Genomic DNA, 20,239 nt, shown 5'->3' on the forward strand with positions numbered 1-20,239 from the left:
GGACACTTCCACATGAAAGGCACAAGTCAAGGAAGGAAAAGACAGAAATATAGCAATTCTGATGACACGGAAAGCTGATCCCTCCCCCACCCACCCTCACTCCCACATGAGGACAGCTGAACATGTCAGCTGAAGGACAGATAGTCAGACTGGCAGATGTAAAACCTTGATGCTGAATTGGACATTTCCTGAAGGACGGTAGTTTTGAAGGATCATCAGATCAGTGAATATTCATAAGGACATTCAGACTGTTGTTTAGGAGACTGATGATTGTTTCTGTTGTAACAGTTAGACTGTGTGTATTTTAGCTTAAATGGAAAGAGGGAAGTTGAAGAGTAATTTTAATCCAGAATGCTGGTGCTCTGGCAAGGGATCACATGCAAAGACCTTCTAGGACTGTTGGAACCAGCTGGTATGCCATTTATACCTTTAATTCCTCTAGCTGGAATACAAACATGCCCTTAACATACATCTTTAATCCCAAACAAAATAAGGTTAATTTATAGAAAGATGCAGTCATATTTGCAAGTGATGTCTAATAGAGAGACAGACAAAGTGATGAATCAAAGAAAGATTTTATGGAATGAGTCCGCAATAGGATATGCCTAACTCTCACAAGAATAGCACAGGAAGGAGAGAACTTAATAGAGCAGTGCAGGGAGAGAGAAGCAAGAAACATTTTTTTACTGGGACAGTTTTACAGAGACAAGTTGCAGAAAGAACAAGTTCAACACATTTAAGGACAGAAGGAGCAAGAGAATGAGAAGGAGCCAGAAGATTAGAACAGATTGCCAGACTTAGTCTGAAGCCAAGCAGAGCAATTTGATGAGAAGCAGAGAGAAGTCAATTTAAATCAGTCAGATTGTAGAGGAGATTTGAGTCTGAACAGATGAGTTAAATCAGCAATCCAGAATTAGAAAGAGCGAGCTTATTCAGCAGTAAGCTTCAATGATGACAATTACATTTTACATTCATAGGTGTTACTTCTATCTCTTTTTCTACACTGAGTACTCATATAAATCCTATATTTCCCAATACATCTAATTGTGCCTGTAAGGTACAATTTTGGGACTGAAAATTTCACTTTAAAGGTATATATTTTGCAACTTTTAAAACCTGCACCTGAACTGGCCTTTGTATTTCTACCAATAGTAGATGAGAGAGGCATTCCCACACCCTCATCAATATCTCTAGTGATCTGGTCACTATTTTCCACATGGTAAATAGACAAATTATCTTTCAGTGTTCTGTCTTTCTTTTTGAAAATATGTCCTTTTTTAAGTTATTTTAGTTTTACATTTACATTTAATTTCTCTCTTTGGAGTAAGATATAATTATCATTTATGTTAAATCAACATTTTATTTATATATGGCTACTAAAATGATACCTAAGCCATTTATAAATTATTAACCATTCATATGTGTGTGTGCATCTGTGTGTATGTGAGTGTCTGGGGCACTGTGTGGGGTACATATGAGCATGTATGTGGAAGACAAAGTAAAACCCTATGTGTTCCTCTTTAGGTAATCTCAAACTCTTATTGGTCTGGAGCTCAGTAAGCAGGCGAGATTTAACATCTAGGAATATTCTTATCTCTGCCTTCCTAGAGCTGGTATTATGAGTGTGTACCATCTCCCCTAAATTTTTTTTACCTGAAGTCAAGGATTAAATAGATTGGTAAAACTTAATCTATTACATATAACTGCATAAACAAATGAGCTTTTACTGACTTTTATCTTATATTGATAGCTTTTACTGACTTTTATCTTATATTGATATGCCCATTCATGCATAAGTAACATCACCATTTATGAAATATTTTAAATATGTTTAATAACTGATAAATAATTTTTGATGTATGGAACTTTTAGTTAAAATTTTAATTTTACATGGACAAACTTTATACATTTTAACCAGCCAGTTAGCCTAATTTCAGATATTGATGAACCTTAAAATTTACACAGTGCCAAACTGTCAATCTAAACATACAATGCCACCTTGCAGAATTCCACATACTAAAGATTTTTCAATGACATGTACAATACATATATTAATTAGCAAAATGTCTAACCTCTTTTTTCTGTTGGTGAATATTGGTAATATGTACATAAAATAATTCTCTAAATTATTGATTTAAAGACTAATTTGTGAGTAGGAATTGCTTGTAAACTGAAGGCTACCTGCCTAAAAGACATTAAAAAACTTAAAGACATTATTCTTAAAGCTAATCTAAACACATATTTGTAGAAACATATGGGCTGGAAAGATAGTTCAGCAGGTAAAGGGACTTGCTTGCCTAGTTTTGTGTGATCTTTGAAACCCAAATAGTAAAGGAAGGAACCCACTCCTACAAATTGTCCTTTGGCCTCTTACTGTGTGCTATAAGACACAAGCAAGCACACATGTATATGTGCAACAACAGAAGCATGTACAAAAATATTTAAACACAACTTTGTAAGAACATTAAAATACGAATGAAATGGCTGAAATTTTAAAAATTGTGACTAGTGTTCTGACGAAGATCTTAATTTGATAAACTGACTTTTTCTTCTATCCTTCAGGCAGACAGACACACACACAAAACAGAGAGAGAGGGGGAGAGGAGAGAGAGAGGGAGAGAGAGAGAGAGGGAGAGAGAGAGAGAGGGAGAGAGAGGGAGAGAGAGAGAGAGAGAGGGAGAGAGAGAGAGAGAGCGAGCACATCATGAAACATTTGCCAAGTGTCCCATCTTTAACATGAAACCTGAAACCTGCAACTCCCAAAGTAAGGTTTGCAGATTTCTCTGAGCTAGCTCCCATTGACTTTTGGACCTACTAAGAGCTATAAAGAAAACACAGTAGGAAATCTAGAGGTGAGAGGGACATCATTATCTCATCAAGCAAAGGAGAATGAAGGAAAGTCGGTACACAGCAGCCAGCACTCTACAAATGTTCACTTCTCCAGTGTTCTCAAAATCTTTTGCCAAGAACAAGACTATCAATTCCTGCAAAGTGTGACAACAGTAGTCACCCTGGCCCCCTCTGTGCTGTCAAATCACTCAAGTGCCTTTCCAGTGTAAGGGCAATCTGCTGGCACACAAAAGGAAGAGGAGAGATTGGCTAGTGTTAAAGAGAGGGAGATTTTCCACAGGGTTCTATGGTTGCTATAGAAACCGTTTCTTTTGTTTGTACATATTGAGAACAGCTGCTTCTTTTTGGCTTCTGGTGCCAGTGATGGCATAGAGGTAACTGAGGGGAAAAGGCTCACCACAAGGCTGACACAGAAACTACTTTCCTGAGCCAGAGTACTTTTATTTCACCTGGTTTAGCTTTTAGGGGTTGGGTGGATTCAGTGTGGCTTCTGAATCTTGGTAAGGAGCTATAAAAGATAAATTCCAACAAGGAGAGATCAAGGTGTTCTTTAATAGTCCAGAGATGTTGTGCTAATTTGAACAATACACCACCACTCTTTTGTGCTTTTATACCATGCTATTACAACCTCAGATATATGCAAACTATTGCCAGCCCTCCCCCAGCAGGTGGTTTTATATTTTTTTAAAACCAGGAGAAAAATATCCCTTTCAAATGCACACAAATCCCTCCATACCTTTCCAAGCCCTAATTAATTTCTCTAATTAGAGCCTTTTCTGGCTGCAACCATTTACTAAGTTGAATGGCTACGCAAAAACAAATTTAATGAATATGCATAAACTAATAATCTTCACTGAATTAACACTCCTGTTGCCCACATACTGCTATTGAAACCATCTTATTAGAGTCTTTAGTAGACCTCACAGAAGGTCATCTCCAAGGAGAATGCAGAGCAAGTCTCTCTGTAGGACAGACTCTCCAACAACTTCTAGTTTATGTATTTTGTATATGCATATGGAATATTAGCATATGTAATATGTATTTTCATATGTAATATATTCATTTATCTATCTATCTATAACCCACATAGACTTAAGTAATATGGAATAAAATACTCAAGGGTTTAAAATAATTGAAGCAAAACAGTAAAAACATCATCTGAAAGGAGAAGTAGGCAAATAGCACAATACACAAACTTAGTATGCAAATCCTCAGAGTACAAGGCACAGCTGTCCTTACAAACAAATTAATATTGAACATAGGTGTATCATCATGTTTCTGGCCCTCTGAGACTTTACAAAAGTGCAATATGGAAGCAAATAATGCATCTGTTTTTAAATGGAAATGTATTCATCATTTGTCCAACTAGGGACTTTTAAGGCTCGTATTTGTAGTTAAAATCCAGGTAACATTTGGTTGGTTTCATTTGGTAACTGCAGATTTTCACAGGTGCTGTCTCTTATTACTCAGCCATGGCAATTTAATTACATATTTGCTTAAAACTTCTCATATCAATCAATTCATTTTATCTTTTTTAATTGCATCAAACCTGAGTCAACATATTTGGATAGGTTCAAAATATATTTAAAAAAATAGGCAACAGCTTTAATGTTTGTTTTATTAAATAAAAATAAAAATTTCTGAACATGCATATTGTATCTCATGCATACTCATTAAATTATTCAAATATTGCTATATTAGAACCAAATATTTTCACATCAATTTTAGTTAACTATAAATTACTAAAGACCAGAATGACAGTAACAAGTGTACCCATTTCTCCAGCTTTTATCAGCATGATTTGGGAGAAATGTCCAATCCCTTTAAAGATCAATTTGTGTAAGACAATGATACCAACCCTTTGAGGAATAAATTAAGGCAAGATATCTAAATGCATATGGAAACTATAAATGTTACATGATTATGTTATGTTAATAAATAATTTTTTTCATTTCATTTTATTCTGATCCCTCATAGTTTTCAACATTATCAATTTCCTAAGCATCAGATCTTGAAAGCTCCAAATAGAATAACTTAAGTCCCATTGTACTTGATTTAAATTAAACAGTTTAGCACATCTCTCAAACAGGAGTTTTATTGTTACTGTACTAGGAAGTGTTGTCGCTCTAAAGGGAGAGGTCTCCTGGCAGTAGGGAGCCAAAGAACATGACAAAGTCACAGAGCACAGCAGACCTCACACAAGAGGATTGTCAGGAGGGAAGAAACCCAGGACGGTAGGGCCTCTGCTCAAGTGAGAAGACAGCTGGGAACTGAGAAGGAGCAAGGCCTTGTGTAGGTTTTCTAAGGAGGCAGAGCTTTCCAAGGTGGAGACTTCCCTGGAAAGGATTGGTAGAATTTCAAGTCCTGGGATTGGTGGGATTTGGTGGTCAAGGATTGTGGGTCTCGGTGACAAACCCAAGGATTTCCTGTTCACAAATTGGTGGGATTTTTTTTTCTTTTAGCATGGCCCTAGCCAATCTCCAGAATCAGGGCTTAGAAAAACTCTTTTGATTATTATGGAAGTCTGAGGCCACTAGAAAGCCTCAGGGTGTGTGTGTGTGTGGGGGGGTGTCGCGGCTGCTGGCCACTTTTCTGCCTTGAGGGTTTACAATGTTTACGTAGTATACAAAGTTTACAAATAAAATCTGAACTGGTGAGAAGCCAACAGTATTCTATTGACATTAATTTCCATTGTAGAGTTTCCAGTCTCAGCTAAGTGTCTACCAGGCCCCTTGCTTACATTCCGTCATAGTAATTGTGCATATACTTTAATTTCATTCTCATTCTTTTCATTCACATTCGATTTCTGAAGAAGTTTCCATGAGTTCTTGCAAGATTACCCAGGAATCCAAGATTTATTTCTTCACCACTCTAGAGATCAATTCTTGTCCTTATGTATCATATAGATTCTCTCAAATATCGGACAGGTTCTGCCTTCCTACTGTACAGTTCACACTTCTCCCTGACCCATAAGATATTTCATGTTCCAACATGCTGTTATAGTTTGATTATATATATATATACATATATATGTATATATACATATATATGCACACACATATATATACATATATATAAATATATATAAATATATATTTGATTATATATACATATATATGGCGTTTAAATGTATATTTTGAAAAGTTCTTCTAATTAGTATACAATGTACTTTGGTAATAACTAACTACTTTTACTTTATCCTTCAACTCCTCCTGGACCCCCTTCTGCTATGTTACCTACAAATTTAATATCCTATTTTTAATTTTTCTTATTAAATCAATGAGCCACATTGAATACTTTTTACCACATTAGTGTTGCCCATATGTGCACGGTGTAGAGTCACTCACTGGAGCATGAGAAATCTCAGGAGATCTCACAACAAACCTGACTTTCTTATTACTGGAAGCCACCGATGAACAATAGCTTCTTTGCCAGGGGATAGAGCCTCACACATTTTCCTTATACCAGTGACTCTGCTATCTACAGATCTTTGTTTACCATTTGGCTTTTGTCCTAATTTGTTTCTCAGTTTCTGTAATACACTGGTCAAAGTCAACAGGGAAGAGAAAAAAAAGGGTTTGTTTATGCTTATGAGTTATAGTCCATCATGGAAATCCAAGGCAGGAGCTTGAAGTAGAAACCATGAAGAAATGTACTTTATTGACCTGCTTCTAGGCTCTTACTCAGCTTCTTTTCTCATAGAGCCAGGGGTCACCTTTCTAGGGATACCAGCCACAGTGGGATGGACCCTCCTACGTCAATTAGGAATCAATAATATGCCTCACAGATATGCCTAAAGGTCAGTCCATTGGAGGAAATACCTCAACTGAAGATCCCTCTTTCCAGGTTGACAAATGAAGCTGATATGGCATCTTTTATATACAGCTTTGTACTGTTCCAATTACTAGAGATGATGTGGTACATTTTATTGAAGATTGACTTAATTCATTTCATTTGTACCAAGGTAAAGCACTTTGGTCATTCCTCTGGCAGGCACTGCTAGCCTAGTGACATTCTTCCTTTTGTGTCTTTGTTTGCCTTTGCTAATTTTCAATAATTATTTATTCAGTTTAATAGTCATTATAGCAGTAGTTACAATAAACATGAATACTGAAGGTATTTTAAATAGTATTTATACAAATAAATTTAAATATGACTATTCATAACTTTTTACCTAATGATAAAGTAATTTTCATGGTAAACATAGGCTCTTTCTTTTTTAACCTTTAACCTCTTCAAAATCTTGTTACTTCATGCTGCTTTTAATATTTCATGAATACCACTGTTATTAAATAATAGTATCTGCTTCATAAATAAAATTCTTTCTAGGGTATGTATAATCACTACTTCTTAAAAATAGGCCAGAGTTTTTCTCATCATTTTAGATGGCATCTGCTGGTGAGAATGAAGTGACTGTTTGGTATCCTTTGTATTGCACTACTGGTACAATAGAATCTACACTGAGGAGAAGTGGCTTGATTATAAGAAAAAATGGGATTATAGTGTTATAGTCAAACAACTGAATTGCTATCCTCTAAGAGACCAAATATATTACTATATTCTGTTGCCATGACTATAAGTTCTTAAATTAAATATTAATATTAATCTCAATTTTAAAATGAAGGAAGTAGGAATGAAAAGCTCAGGGTTGTAAAAGGCTTGTACCAGCCAGTGAGAACTTTGAATTTGAACCTACCTATTCTGCTTTATAAAAAGGAGGTTTTTATTTTCAATACATTTTATCCTTCTACTGTTTACAATGTATTGCTTACTTTAAATCTTCTATATCGAACTTGTCAAGCAACACACAAACTGTATCAATGTTTAGCTTCATAAAATAAAATAATTTTATGGATTTTATCCTATTTTCTCCAATGCAGTATTGTGTACTTTCATACCTTGCATAATTTGTTGCAACTCCTTGCCTCTTCCATCTGACTTCCATTGAGTAAAAGTCTTGTTAAAGTCAAGTGAGCATCACAGCTCTGGGCTCAGGAATGAGTGGAAAAACATCAGTCTATACTAAACATAACACCTTGAAAGCTCCATCTTGATCAAGCAGAACCAATATTGGAGACCAATTAAGGCAGTAATTAAACTAAATATAACTTCAAGCTTTATACCTCTATCATTTGACTAGCCCTCCCCTCCATATCATCAAATTCGTTGCATTAAATATTCATTTAATAGAGGCCAATGTGAGTAAGCTATCATCTCATTTTCAAAGAATTACAACAGAGGGAAAAAGAGACACAGCTCAGAGAAGACATGCAAAATGTTATTTTCCATAAAGAGTAACCCCTCAATGCCTGCTTATAGTTAGATCAATTCCTGTCCCTGGAGTTTGTACCTGGATTTTCTCAAGTGACCAGCTGCTATGTAGTTTCACCTTCCCTGGTTCAGTTCAATGCTCTCATGACTCTTGGGAGAGTGCATACATACAATAGTAATTAATAGTCATGCTGAATTAGTACCATTCTCTAGCAAGATAAGTCAGTATTTCCCTTAATTAATGATTATCTATAAGTAATCTGATAAAGCTTATGTTTAAGTATCAAAGAAATAGCTTATAAACAGACTTACAAATAAGAATTTAAAAATGAAAATGGTTCTGAAATCAACACTTCACAAATCCTATGCTTAAATTCCCAATGCTGGGAATTTAAGAGATTATGAAAATGTTTGCATATACTAGTACAGACACAGATGTATACATACCATTCACATAATGAAAGCATGCAAATTTCTGATCATATTTTATGAGTTATTAATAGGCCTTGAAATACACAAATTATAAAGATATTTTAGGGTCCAGAAACTTATAATTCCTTATAAATAAAGAGAAAATTCATAGATGAACCATTCATAAAGATTTTAAGTATTGTTTCTTATACATGTGTACCCTTGTATATGTAATAAAAGGAATGGTAAACTATAGTCAACATCAAATCAAACATCAGTTAACTGTTACAATCACAACCTAATATAACTTTAAGGAGATATAATGATGTAGAGGATTTTGTGCTAGGGTAATATGAACTAAAAATTGTTGGAAACTAGGAAATAAAACATATTAAAGAAACCCCTACTGATGTGCTAGCTAGATTTTTGAGGCAAATGTCCTGACTTGCACAGTTTACTATGAGAACTAAACTCTGCTAGCTAGATGGCAGAATACATACAAAGGCATGGAAACATTAGATAGGACCATGTAGTGTTCTGGGAGGTAAAATCACTTTTGGTCCACAGAATGGAGTTGATCATATAGAGATGGACTTAGCACCAATGACATCCCACAAAAGAGACCACATAGAGGCAGACCTAGCACTTTCCTACTGCTCTAAGTGTTAACTTTTTTAAATTTATTTTTTCTTAGATATTTTCTCTATTTATATTTCGAATGATATCCCCTTTCCTGGTTTCCCCTCTGAAAAAAAGAAACCTATTCCGTCCCCCCTCCCCCTGCTCACCAACCTACCCTCTCCCGCTTCCTGGCCCTGGTATTCCCCTACACTGGGGAATAGAACCTTCACAGGACCAAGGGCCTCTCCTCCCATTGATGGCTTACTAGGCCTTCTTCTACTACATATACAGCTGGGGCCATGAGTTCCACCATGTATACTCTTTGGTTGGTAGTTTAGTCCCTGGGAGCTCTGAGGGTACTAGTTAGATCATATTGTTATTCTTCCTAAGGGGCTGCAAACCCTTCAACTCCTTGGGTCCTTTCTCTATCTCCTTCATTGGGACCCTGTGCTCCAATGGATGGTTGTGAGCCTCTACTTCTGTATTAGTCAGGGACTGTCAGAGTCTCTCTGGAGACAGCTATATCAGGCTTCTGTCAGCCATCACTTGTCTAGGTTTGGTAATTGAATATGGGAAGGATTCCCAGGTGGGGCAATCTCTGGATTGTCCTTCCTTCAGTCTCTGCTCCATACTTTTAATTGACATTTACAGATCTTATAAGTGACAGAAGTCTCTGACTGCTGTATCTTATTCTCAGTTAGTTGCTAAATCATGTAAGTAGGGAATGCGCCATATCCCTTTGGACTTCAGGAAATGAATTGATGTATATGTGCTTATACTATTTGCCCTTTTCCTCTCCTCCTCCTAATTCCCCCCATGTGTCAAACCACCACTCAAATTCATAGCCCTTATTTTTAATATTATATACAATATATTATAAGTATTTACACCACCTGATGAGTTCTCTTAGAATTGTTCATATGTATGTGTGTTTGGGGCTGACCACTTGGTATTGAATAATCTATCAGGCTACCCATTTTTGGAGAAGACTGATTCATTCTCATAGTCTCATAGTCTCTCTCTCTCTCTCTCTCTCTCTCTCTCTCCCTCTCATTGTTTTAGCCTACCAGCCATGTTTGAATATTATGTATATATATATATGTATATATATATATACATATACATATGTACATACATATACATATATACATATATATACATATATATGTACATATATATGTATATTGCTTTCTCTTTCCCAATATTCCATGAGTCTTAGGGACTGTACTGTGGACATATCCTTGAGCGATGGGAAATCCCTAGTCATTTATTCTTTGAGTTTTGAGAAGTTGCAGCTTTCAGTAATACTCTGTGACACAAAGAAGATTCTTTGGTAAGAGTAAAAGAGTATATATCAGAGGCAAAGGTGACATGTCTTTTTAAAGCTTTTGTTTTATATATGATTTGTAGAAAATATGGAAATTCATGCAGAGTGATGACAAATGGATAGGTAAAGGAAAAGGACCAGAAATCTATCTTCTGCAGGAAATCTTCAATAAGCATCTAGGTAGGTATGTAGAGTAGAAAACTGAAATCCATGACAATTCTTTCTTGCACCGAAAACATTTTTCCTTATCATTGACTCCACTTGTCTTTCTTCTCACATCTCCTTCAAAGTGCTTTTGGTAATGCCTGGCCTTTACTGTGCAGTGTAATGCAAACTGAATTAAAAATTAATTCATATGGTAATACCAGCTATGAGATTTAATGATCAAGTGGATATGGATCAAATGAGTTATCAAAGTAAGAGTGAGATCTATAACCAGAAAGAATAGAGAAAGTGAGAAAGAATATAAATGTTAGTAACAACACAGCTGTACTCTGTAACTAATCACTGCCACTACGGACCAGAAAAGGGTTTAATTTCATTATTTTCTATAAAGTGGCTATTGTGTATCTCCATCCTTATTTTTATCATTATACAGTGTCATATACCAGCAACAGTATGTTCATGCATACTTGCTTTGTTAATGCATACTTTGTCTGCCACATAATGCATGGGTAAGTGTGTATGGTAGAGTTGAAGTACCTCAGTATGCCACTTGGATGATGGAATATACACTGGACAATGTTTGACTAATGATAAAGACTCAGCATATGGTGGTTATCAGTTATTAACAAAGCTAGTAAAGCTGTGAATAAGTTTTAAATTCCTAAAACAATCTCAGCCTTTGTGTCATCTTATTTATTCAGCCATTATTTTGCAAGCACACACTGCATTCATGATTTATGCAAGAGGCCAGGAGTATATCATCTCCTCCCAGTGAGCTTGTCATACTATGACCTCTGAAGGGGAAGCTTAAAATAAGTAGCACATGCACACAGCCCCTGTGCTCATCTTTACTTCCAGGAATCAACCCATTGGCTAAAATAGGCAATTTTGGCCAATTCAGTTCCTTTCCAAGAAGTGTAATTAAAATAGTTGGAGACCAAGCCAATTATCCTTGAGTGTTAAGCTAAAAGAGTATATTGATTGGAAGAATGCATTTTGGATGAAATCCAGTCAGGAAGAGCTGGTGGAAACAGAGGAGAAAGGAGCATAGAGTAAGAAAGAAGAGAGTGAAAGAGAAGAGGAAAGTAAAGGAGAAAGTAGGGGTCACATTGTTAAGTGACTGAGAGATGAGGGGACATTGAGACGGCAGCCTTTGAAACTGTTCAGCCTTTGGAAATGGCTCAGTAGTCAGTAAAACTTTAGCACCCAAAACCTATCTTGGCAAATCACAAGAGAAATTCCTACAAATGGAAATCCCTAGGATCATTTAGCTGTCTATTTAACATGACCATAAGCACACTGCTTCATAGCAGTAGCCTTCAGGTGGTGAGTAACTATTAGAATTGAGGAGATCTTATATATTTTTAGGCAGTATGCTAAGTGCCTTCTATACATTCATTGCATTGTTTCTTCTCCCATCAGCTTTGTGAGGTCCCCATCATTCTCGTGAGGACCGCACATACTGAGTAAAGTGAAACGCTTTACTGACCATCTTCTGGTGACTATCAGATGGAGGTTTAAACCAGAGTTACAATTCATGACTCTGATTAAATTCATGAGAGTATGTGATTCACAGGAACACACTGGACAGTTGTTTTAGAGTTTCTATTGCTGTGAAGAGACACCATGCCAAAGGCAACTCTTATAAAGGACAATATTTAATTGGAGCTGGCTTACAGGTTAAGTGGTTCAGTCTATTATCAAAGCTGGAGCATGGCAGTGTTCAGATAGACATGGGGCTGGAGGAGCTGAAAGATCTACATCTTTATCCAATGGGAGCCAGGAGCAGACTATCTCCCAGACAGCTAGGAGGAACATCTCAAAGCCTATCCATCCAGTGATACACTTCCTCTAACAAAGCCACACTTCCTAAAAGTGCCACTCTGTGGGCCAAGCATATTCAAACCACCACAGCAGTCACACTTCCTAAAAGTGCCACTCCGTGGGCCAAGCATATTCAAACCACCACAGCAGCCTTGTCTTCTCTTTTTCCGTTTGTGTAAAAGAGTAGCAATAAAATCAGAATTGACAGCGTTTGCATCACAATATTTAATAGAATATAAATAATCAAATTATAACTTATTTTTAGAACTTGTTAATAATATGTTTAACATACTAGCTTTGCCTATTAAGAGAGTATATTTTGAGACGTGTTAAATAAGTAAAACAACTAAATATAATCTATATAATGAGGAGTAAAAATTCAGCTATAAACTTAAACACACTTCCATTGCTTAAAATGAAAAACCAAAACATGCTAAAGACAAAAATAAACACTTAAGTTGAGACTATGCATGTTACGTGATCTCTCTGAGTATCTATGGATAAAAGCCATGCTACAGATGAGTTTTGATGCATGAGGAAGCAAAGATCTGTTATGAAGAAAACAGCTACATTGACAATAAGGTCAAACATCAGAATTCAGGATAATTGAAAGTATCTGAAAATGAGGTGATGGTATAGAGAAAGAGGTGCTAAATAAAGTGCTCCAGGGAAACCTTAATCAAATAGAAATGCTGGGATAAACACCAACAAATTTGCTTCAGAATAACCTAGAGGCATTCAGCCTGCTTCACTTAGACATGCTTCATTGTAAGAGGTAATTTCTGTACTTGCAGTTCTTTCATGTGGAAGGTTCTGCAAGATTAACACACTTGATTTCTGACCCTCTCTAAAGTAAAAAAAAAAAATGAGCTCTATTTTAGTAAGAAATAATAAAATGCCCACTTACTGTCATCATAACCAAGCTGACCAAGATTGTATCTAGCAGCATAATTGAGCTGACTCTTACTGTAACTAATTTCCAGTTGGTTGCCATGCTGGATAAGTCCAGAAGGAAACATCATTTTTATCTTCATGAAGGTTTAACCACTAAAACAGATTACATACATTGATGTTTGCTATGTGCATGCTTGGATGTCTCTGTGTATGTCTGTGTATGGACACATTTGTGTATGTGTGTGTGTACGTCTGTGTACATGCATAAGTCTTGTGTATGTGTGTATATGTGTGTAAGAGCTTATAAATGTTTAAATTGAGTATTATGATGATTTGTGATGCATGGAAATTTCTTCATTGAAGTATGCCTCAGAGCCTTATTTTAATCTCATTCTATTTTGATGTCTGACTTCTGTGTAATATTACATATAGATTTATCAGTAGAGATTAGAATATCAAAGAGGAAATAATATATTGAGAAAATTATCAGTGATGTAGGTACATCAGTCTTTTCGTGTCCTTTGATAGCTCTGGAAAGAAAACATGATAGGACTTAAGCCTTCATGAAAAATAAAAATAACTAAAATTAAAATACAAATTTTTCAAAAAAATACCCTGATTGTATTATATAATTCCACTAAAATTATAGTACTTGCAACAAATGCTTCTCTAATGTTAGTTGATCCTGTTCATTTATTCTTCATTACCAAGGAAATTGATGTTATGCTAAAAATTTCCTACTTGTGTGTGAACAAGATAAATTGGCTGTCTATTAAGGAAGTATAAAAAGGTGACTGAGTGAAAAAGAGGACAAAGCCAAGCTAAAGGTTCACTTTAGACTCCAGTGACAATGAAATATGCTTGTTACATAACACTTGGAGTGGCAGCCTTGCTAATGCAGCGTTTTGCAATATAAGAGCTACATAGCCAATAAAAAGTTAGAACATGGCTGCTGGAGTCACTTAACACAGTCCAACCACACTGCTCAGTATGTAATTTCTTATTTTACTCCATGCAAAGGTTCAAAGACAGGCACCACCATCCTGTATATAAGGAGCCAGGCTGGAAACTGATATTTTCTCAGGGCCATTGTTGTACAACTGTCATGATGCTCTGAAATCTGTATTCCTTCTACTTTGCCACCATAGAAGCATTCCACAGTTCTAAACTAAAATTCACCATCTTTTGTGCCACCCCATCCTGATCTCTTTCTATCCTCCTGCCCTCAGGCTCTCTGCTGCAGCCTCTGACCCATGCCATAGCTATTGTAGTCCATAAATCCCCAATACCACATGGCAATGTCTTTCCTGCTCTTTCAGAAACTCTGCTGTATTTTTCCTGGAGCACATTTTCTCATAAATCTTTCCTTCCTGCAGATCTACAACAATCTTTTTACATAAGAACCATTTAAGAGACTCCTACAATCCACTATAGTTTGGTCACAGCTGAAACTACTCTACTTTTCCTACCAGATCAGGGTAAGCAACATTTTATCCTGGAAAGGAACAGATAGGAAACATGATGGTTTTGGTGAGTCCCACAGTTTCTGATGCTGCTGCTCAACTCCCAGGACAGATAAAACCATCCCTGGAGATAGGTGAGTGTATGAACATGTCTGTGTTCATATAAAACCTCATGTGACAACTGTGGACCTATGCTGGATTTGCCCAGAAGTTTATTTTCTGTCCACTTAAACTAATGCTCAGCTAAAAAGATCTTTCACTGTTCTTTCCTGTCTTCTTCCCTTTAGCACAACCTAAGTACTTTCTAAAGCAAATAATTTATCATCTCTACTCAATAACTTTGTTTTTACATAGTGTAAAATTTAGAGTAAAATTTCCTCAAAGAAGTGTGTGCATAAAATATTCCTTTCTGTCCATTTTCATCCCCTTCTTCAAACTATATTCTATTGTAATGATCACGTTTGGTAGTCACTAAGAGTTTTATCGTTCCAGGGAACAGAAAAATCCTCCAAAAACACTATTGAGTTTGCTTTTAAATTTGGATGTGGATAAAAAAGATATTTTTCTTTTGCAAAATTGGGTTTGTAGTAAAATTAAATGTCAGAAAAATCTATAAATCATAGAAAGGAATTTCATATTAGTGAAGACTTAAATTTCCCTTAGTGTTATGCCAAGGGTCTCTATCATTTTATTATAATGATTGTTTGTTTTCATTAAATTACCTAAAGAAGTTAATTTGCAAATTCTCCCATATCAAGGATTTCTGTTATATTCAGTGCTCATGGTCTAACTATAAACTGGAAATATGGGATTCCCCATGGGTGATCCTCCACAGGCAGTCAGAGAGCTGGATACTGTCTTACAAAGCAACAATCATTACAGCCTCTGTAGCAAGTTGACTGTGCCTCCAGATAGGTCCCTTACTTTTTACATCATCCCATACAGTGAAATCTGGAACTCTGGAACTTTCCATTGTTTTATGATAGTTGGGTGCAGAGACTGCAATAACATAGCAAAGCAGGGAATATTCTTGAATAAATAATATGGCAGAGTTTTTCATGACTCAGAATGCATTACAAATATCCATCTTATGATGTAGCAAAAGTATCTCAGTATTATTACATCATACACATGAGATTACAGGGAGCAGGGAGGTGGGATTCCTTCTTGCCTCTTTGTAGAAATTATGCTTTAGATGCTTAAGGTCCTCCTCTATTTACATTATATTAGACTTTTTGCAACAAGCCTGGGACATATTGCTACTGGAAGTATTCATCCATAAGGTGTATATATTTACTCTCTGGCCAAGGAATCTATCTTAGTGGAGGAAATTGTACCATGTACCACTGGCTCGCGTTCCAACACCTCTCCAGTGAAATGTTTGTGAACTTCAATGGTTGTAAGCGTTGCATTCACCACCTAATTCTAACTTCAATTTAGGAGTTGCTTTCTTTTTTTTAGTTTATTTTTTGTGTGCTTTATTTTTCTGTTTGTGTAGAAAATTTAAAGCCACCGTTAGATTTATAATTAGAAAACCAATAGCATTTAAGAAAGATTCAACTTTCATATATACATACAAAATAGTCTGGTTGTTTGAGCAATGCTCTCAATGTAAGAACTGATGTTAAGTATCTATAGATACATAAAGGGACATAAGACCTAAAGCTATTGCTTATCAAACCTCTGAACTTGCTGTCATAGTGATTACTGTGTGCATTTCACATATTCATCGCTACGTCTTTATTCTTTATTATGTGTGTTTGTGTATATGTATGTTTGTGTGTGTTTGTGTGTGTGTGTGTGTGTGTGTGTGTGTGTGTGGCAGGAGGTATAGCTAATTCCATATCTTGCATCTATTTTAGATACAGGGTTTCTTTGTCATTTGTCATTGTGCAGTGTGTACCAGGCTGAGCCAAAGCTTCAGAGGATTCTTTTGTCTGTGCCTTCCTTCTTACCATAGGGGCACTGGGATTCTAAATAATGGTTATTTAGCCTGGCTTTTCATGATTCATGGTGATTCAAGGTCAGGTCCTCTGATTTATGAAGCAAGCACCTTAATCACTTAGAAACCCATGTGGCTGCATCTAAATCCAAAAGCCTTCTCATTTTTACCCTCTCTCTACTAACCCACTTTTAATAGCACCCAAACTGTCTTGGGTTAACACTACCACTCACTGGCAGCTAACTATATGAGTCAACTGCACTCCCTGAGGGCCGCTCTTTCTTCCTCCGAATAATCTTGTTTAGCTCTGTCACACTGAATCAGGTCTCTTTTACACCTTAATTAACCCTGCTTTAAGTAATCTCTCTCACATATGTTCAGATGTATTTTAAAATCTTCATCTTCTTCCCCTATCCACTGTCTCCATTCCCTCATGGTATATGTCTGTTATTCTTCACTCTCCTGCATCTATAACTTAAAACTCAAGCCCAAATGCATCATCATCATACCACATATTGAGTTCTAGGGATACATATGTGTCAGAGTAGCTGCAAAACACAAAGCTAAGTAGTTCAATTGTGAGTTCATTTTATAAGGAAACTCAAATCTTAATCTTCCTCCTTCTCCAAGAAAAGTGACTTTCAAATATGCACATAAAAAATGGATAATAATACACAGATACATATGTGGATGTATCACCATCCTTGAATTGTTGTTCCATATTTAAAACTCTCTACCTGTCATTTCTGTGATCACATAGTTTAGTGATATGTTCAGGCATATCTTAAAGAGCTGTGTTATTTTTAGGAGGTGCATCATAGTCCAATTTGTGGGGCTGTGCTGTAGTTTGTGGAAAAATGTTCTGTCTTACTCAGAGAACCTCCCCCTACTTTCTTATAATTATTAAAGTTTGTATGTCCACTAAAATGTTAAAGGTAGAGTAGATATATAGGAAATATCAAGAAACAAATGAAGCCATTAAGATATGAACATGTACGTTAGAAGGTGGAACATTTTTGATATGAAAGTACTAAGCTAAGAGACTTATCTTTGATGGCAGTGTCTATCATGAATTGCAGGACTTTGAAAACATTTCAATCCATCCCTTTACATTTTCCTGGGTATACAAACCCTTTCTGGGTCACGGTAGAAAGCAGCTCCAGTTTTAACTTCATATAAAATCCTTTGTATGTTATTGGCTTTGGTATTTCAAACAACTCTCTTGTAAGAAATATGGGATTTTCTCAATTTCTTTGAACTAATTGTTAGACTACAAACCATTTGAATACCTAGTTTGAAAAGCATATTGCTTGGATTAGTAGCATTTGATTCCTTTTACCTTCAGAGAAGGTGTTGAATTGTAATGACTATTAAAATCCACTGTGGCAGCATCAGGGCCCATTCCTTGAGGTCATTATTATCATTAATTCATTAAGGGAAATTTGAAGTTATAACATAAGCTTACATACATATGAACATGGTCATTTGTATTCTTTGTGTGCTAACATGTATGTGACATTTAGTCCGATGTGGAGATATAAGGCACAGGGAATTTATGTTAGTATAATGTCCTCCTTACACTTTAAAGACTCACTTTACAGTACATCACTCTCCTGTACACAAATTTCTCATAAGAGCCTTAACAGATAGCATCCATTACAAGTACCTCCCATTATTGCTCATATTTAATTTAACAGATGGTAGTAAGACATGGAAAACATTTTCTCACAGTACCGAGTTTCATTAAGTGATAAACCCAGCACTGGATTCTGGTAGCCTCACACTAGCTGTATTTCCTAATGAGGAAACTAAATAATTGAGTTTATTGCTTTGTGTGCACCTTTTAAGCTGAATTATTGCCTGTTGATAGCTAAAGGAAAAGGGATAACCATTGAGTCTAGCTGTGTACCCACTGCTGTGCAGACCAGACTCCAACCTCAGGGCCATACAGACAACTTTGGTCAATTTCCATAGGTCAGAAAACAAAACCCATAGAAATGAGTGGGAGAGAGATTTGAAGTAAGGTTAGGAGATCAGGAGCGTGGAGGATGAGAATGGTCAATGTTAGTTGTATAACTGTTCAAATTGTGTTAAGAACAAATCCAATTTTAAAAACAGACTGAGAGAGTAGGAATGAAAGAAACAGTGGAAGGAATGAGAACAGTGGTGTGATCGTGTGAAGAGTGGGAGGCCATGCTCTGGACATGCCTGAGCAGGAGGCTTGAAGACCAGTCTCCTTATAGAGAAGAGTGTGCAAAAGGAAATGTGACATTTAGATGTTGGACTTCCTTTCATGAAATCTTCAAGCCCAATCTCTTAAGAGTCTAATGGAGGAGCACACAGCACTCTAAGGGTTTTGAGAGGAGAAGGAAATCACGGAAGCACAGAAGGGTGCAGACTCTATCCGCACCTGTTAAGGTAGGAATCATGGAGGTATGTTAAATCATTCAAGATTTCGTGACACTTCAGGACTCATTACCAGTGAGATGAAAAACTCCACAAAGTAATCATGGGAGGTTTTTGGGGGAGGTTGACTTCAAAACCAGAAGGAGACAATGGATTGAGGCATATGGCCATCTGGAGAAAACCACTCTGTAGTAAGCAGTGAATGGGAATGTTTGCCACAGGCCGGCCGATCTGGGCCTCCCTCAACCTGCGGTAGAAACGGGGGTCCTAGTCAGGTCGACAAGGCGTAGGCGAAGAAATGAAGGCAGAGACAACACATTAAGTACAGGATCTGAATGTATTTCTTAAAAATGGCATCAGACTTTTACAGTCGTTGTAAAAGAGAGATGGTAAATCTGGCAGCTCAGCAGTTAAGGTACATCTGAGGCCATCTAAAACACACTGGGTTTAAAACAGTAGCTATCTCCTCTGAACTGGTGCTGCATCCCCCAGGGCCAAAGCGCTCTGGGCCCGGGGGACTGCGGATTGCATGAATCTGAGTCCTAGCCCATCTAAGTTCTAGTGCTAGTCCTGCATGCGAGTCCAAGTCCTTCTCCTCCTCCTTCTCCTCCTCCTTCTCCTCCTTCTTATACAAAGTGACAAGCAGGCTTAAGTAGCATACAGCAAGCAGGGCAGATGACAAGAGTCACGTAGGCAGGTGACACATTAAGGTTAGTGATCTTACTGACCAAGATCATGTATCTGGTTGTGAAGCAGGTGGAAGAGCAATGGTGCCCCTCCCTGCTGGGGCTAATTTGGTATTCCTATACTAACTCTCTGGTTCTTGCTGGAGGCAATGACTAGGAGGTTTTAATCTAACACTTCTAGCTAATGTCTTTGGGTGGAAGCCCTTCATTACTCTAGTATGTAAAACATTTCTAACTATTATGAACTGTCTATTGTTCTAAGGAATGTGCTTGACCTCTGTTGCTAGCTGTGGCAGGGCAGATTTCTTGAAAGAAATTCCAAGCTATGGACAGCTTGGTATTAAACTAGGATAGGTTGGTAACATTGTGTTGGCCAGGA

At 36.7% G+C, this 20,239-nt stretch overlaps 1 protein-coding gene and 1 long non-coding RNA gene across 8 annotated transcripts in view; one reads left to right on the forward strand and one right to left on the reverse strand.

Annotated features, from left to right (window-relative positions):
* The window catches only part of Kcnh7 (potassium voltage-gated channel subfamily H member 7), a 467,665-nt gene that overhangs the window by 391,115 nt on the left and 56,311 nt on the right, over window positions 1–20,239 (reverse strand). The gene's annotated exons all lie outside the window — the stretch shown is intronic.
* The window catches only part of LOC116090235, a 31,428-nt gene continuing 14,372 nt past the window's right edge, over window positions 3,184–20,239 (forward strand). Inside the window, exons 1-3 of the long non-coding RNA XR_004118620.1 lie at window positions 3,184–3,224; window positions 10,564–10,660; window positions 14,740–14,841. This is a non-coding gene — a long non-coding RNA (uncharacterized LOC116090235). The remainder of the gene's footprint in view (window positions 3,225–10,563; window positions 10,661–14,739; window positions 14,842–20,239) is intronic.

The sequence above is a fragment of the Mastomys coucha genome, unplaced genomic scaffold (genome assembly GCF_008632895.1).
Source record: "Mastomys coucha isolate ucsf_1 unplaced genomic scaffold, UCSF_Mcou_1 pScaffold15, whole genome shotgun sequence".
Classification (NCBI taxonomy): domain Eukaryota; kingdom Metazoa; phylum Chordata; class Mammalia; order Rodentia; family Muridae; genus Mastomys; species Mastomys coucha.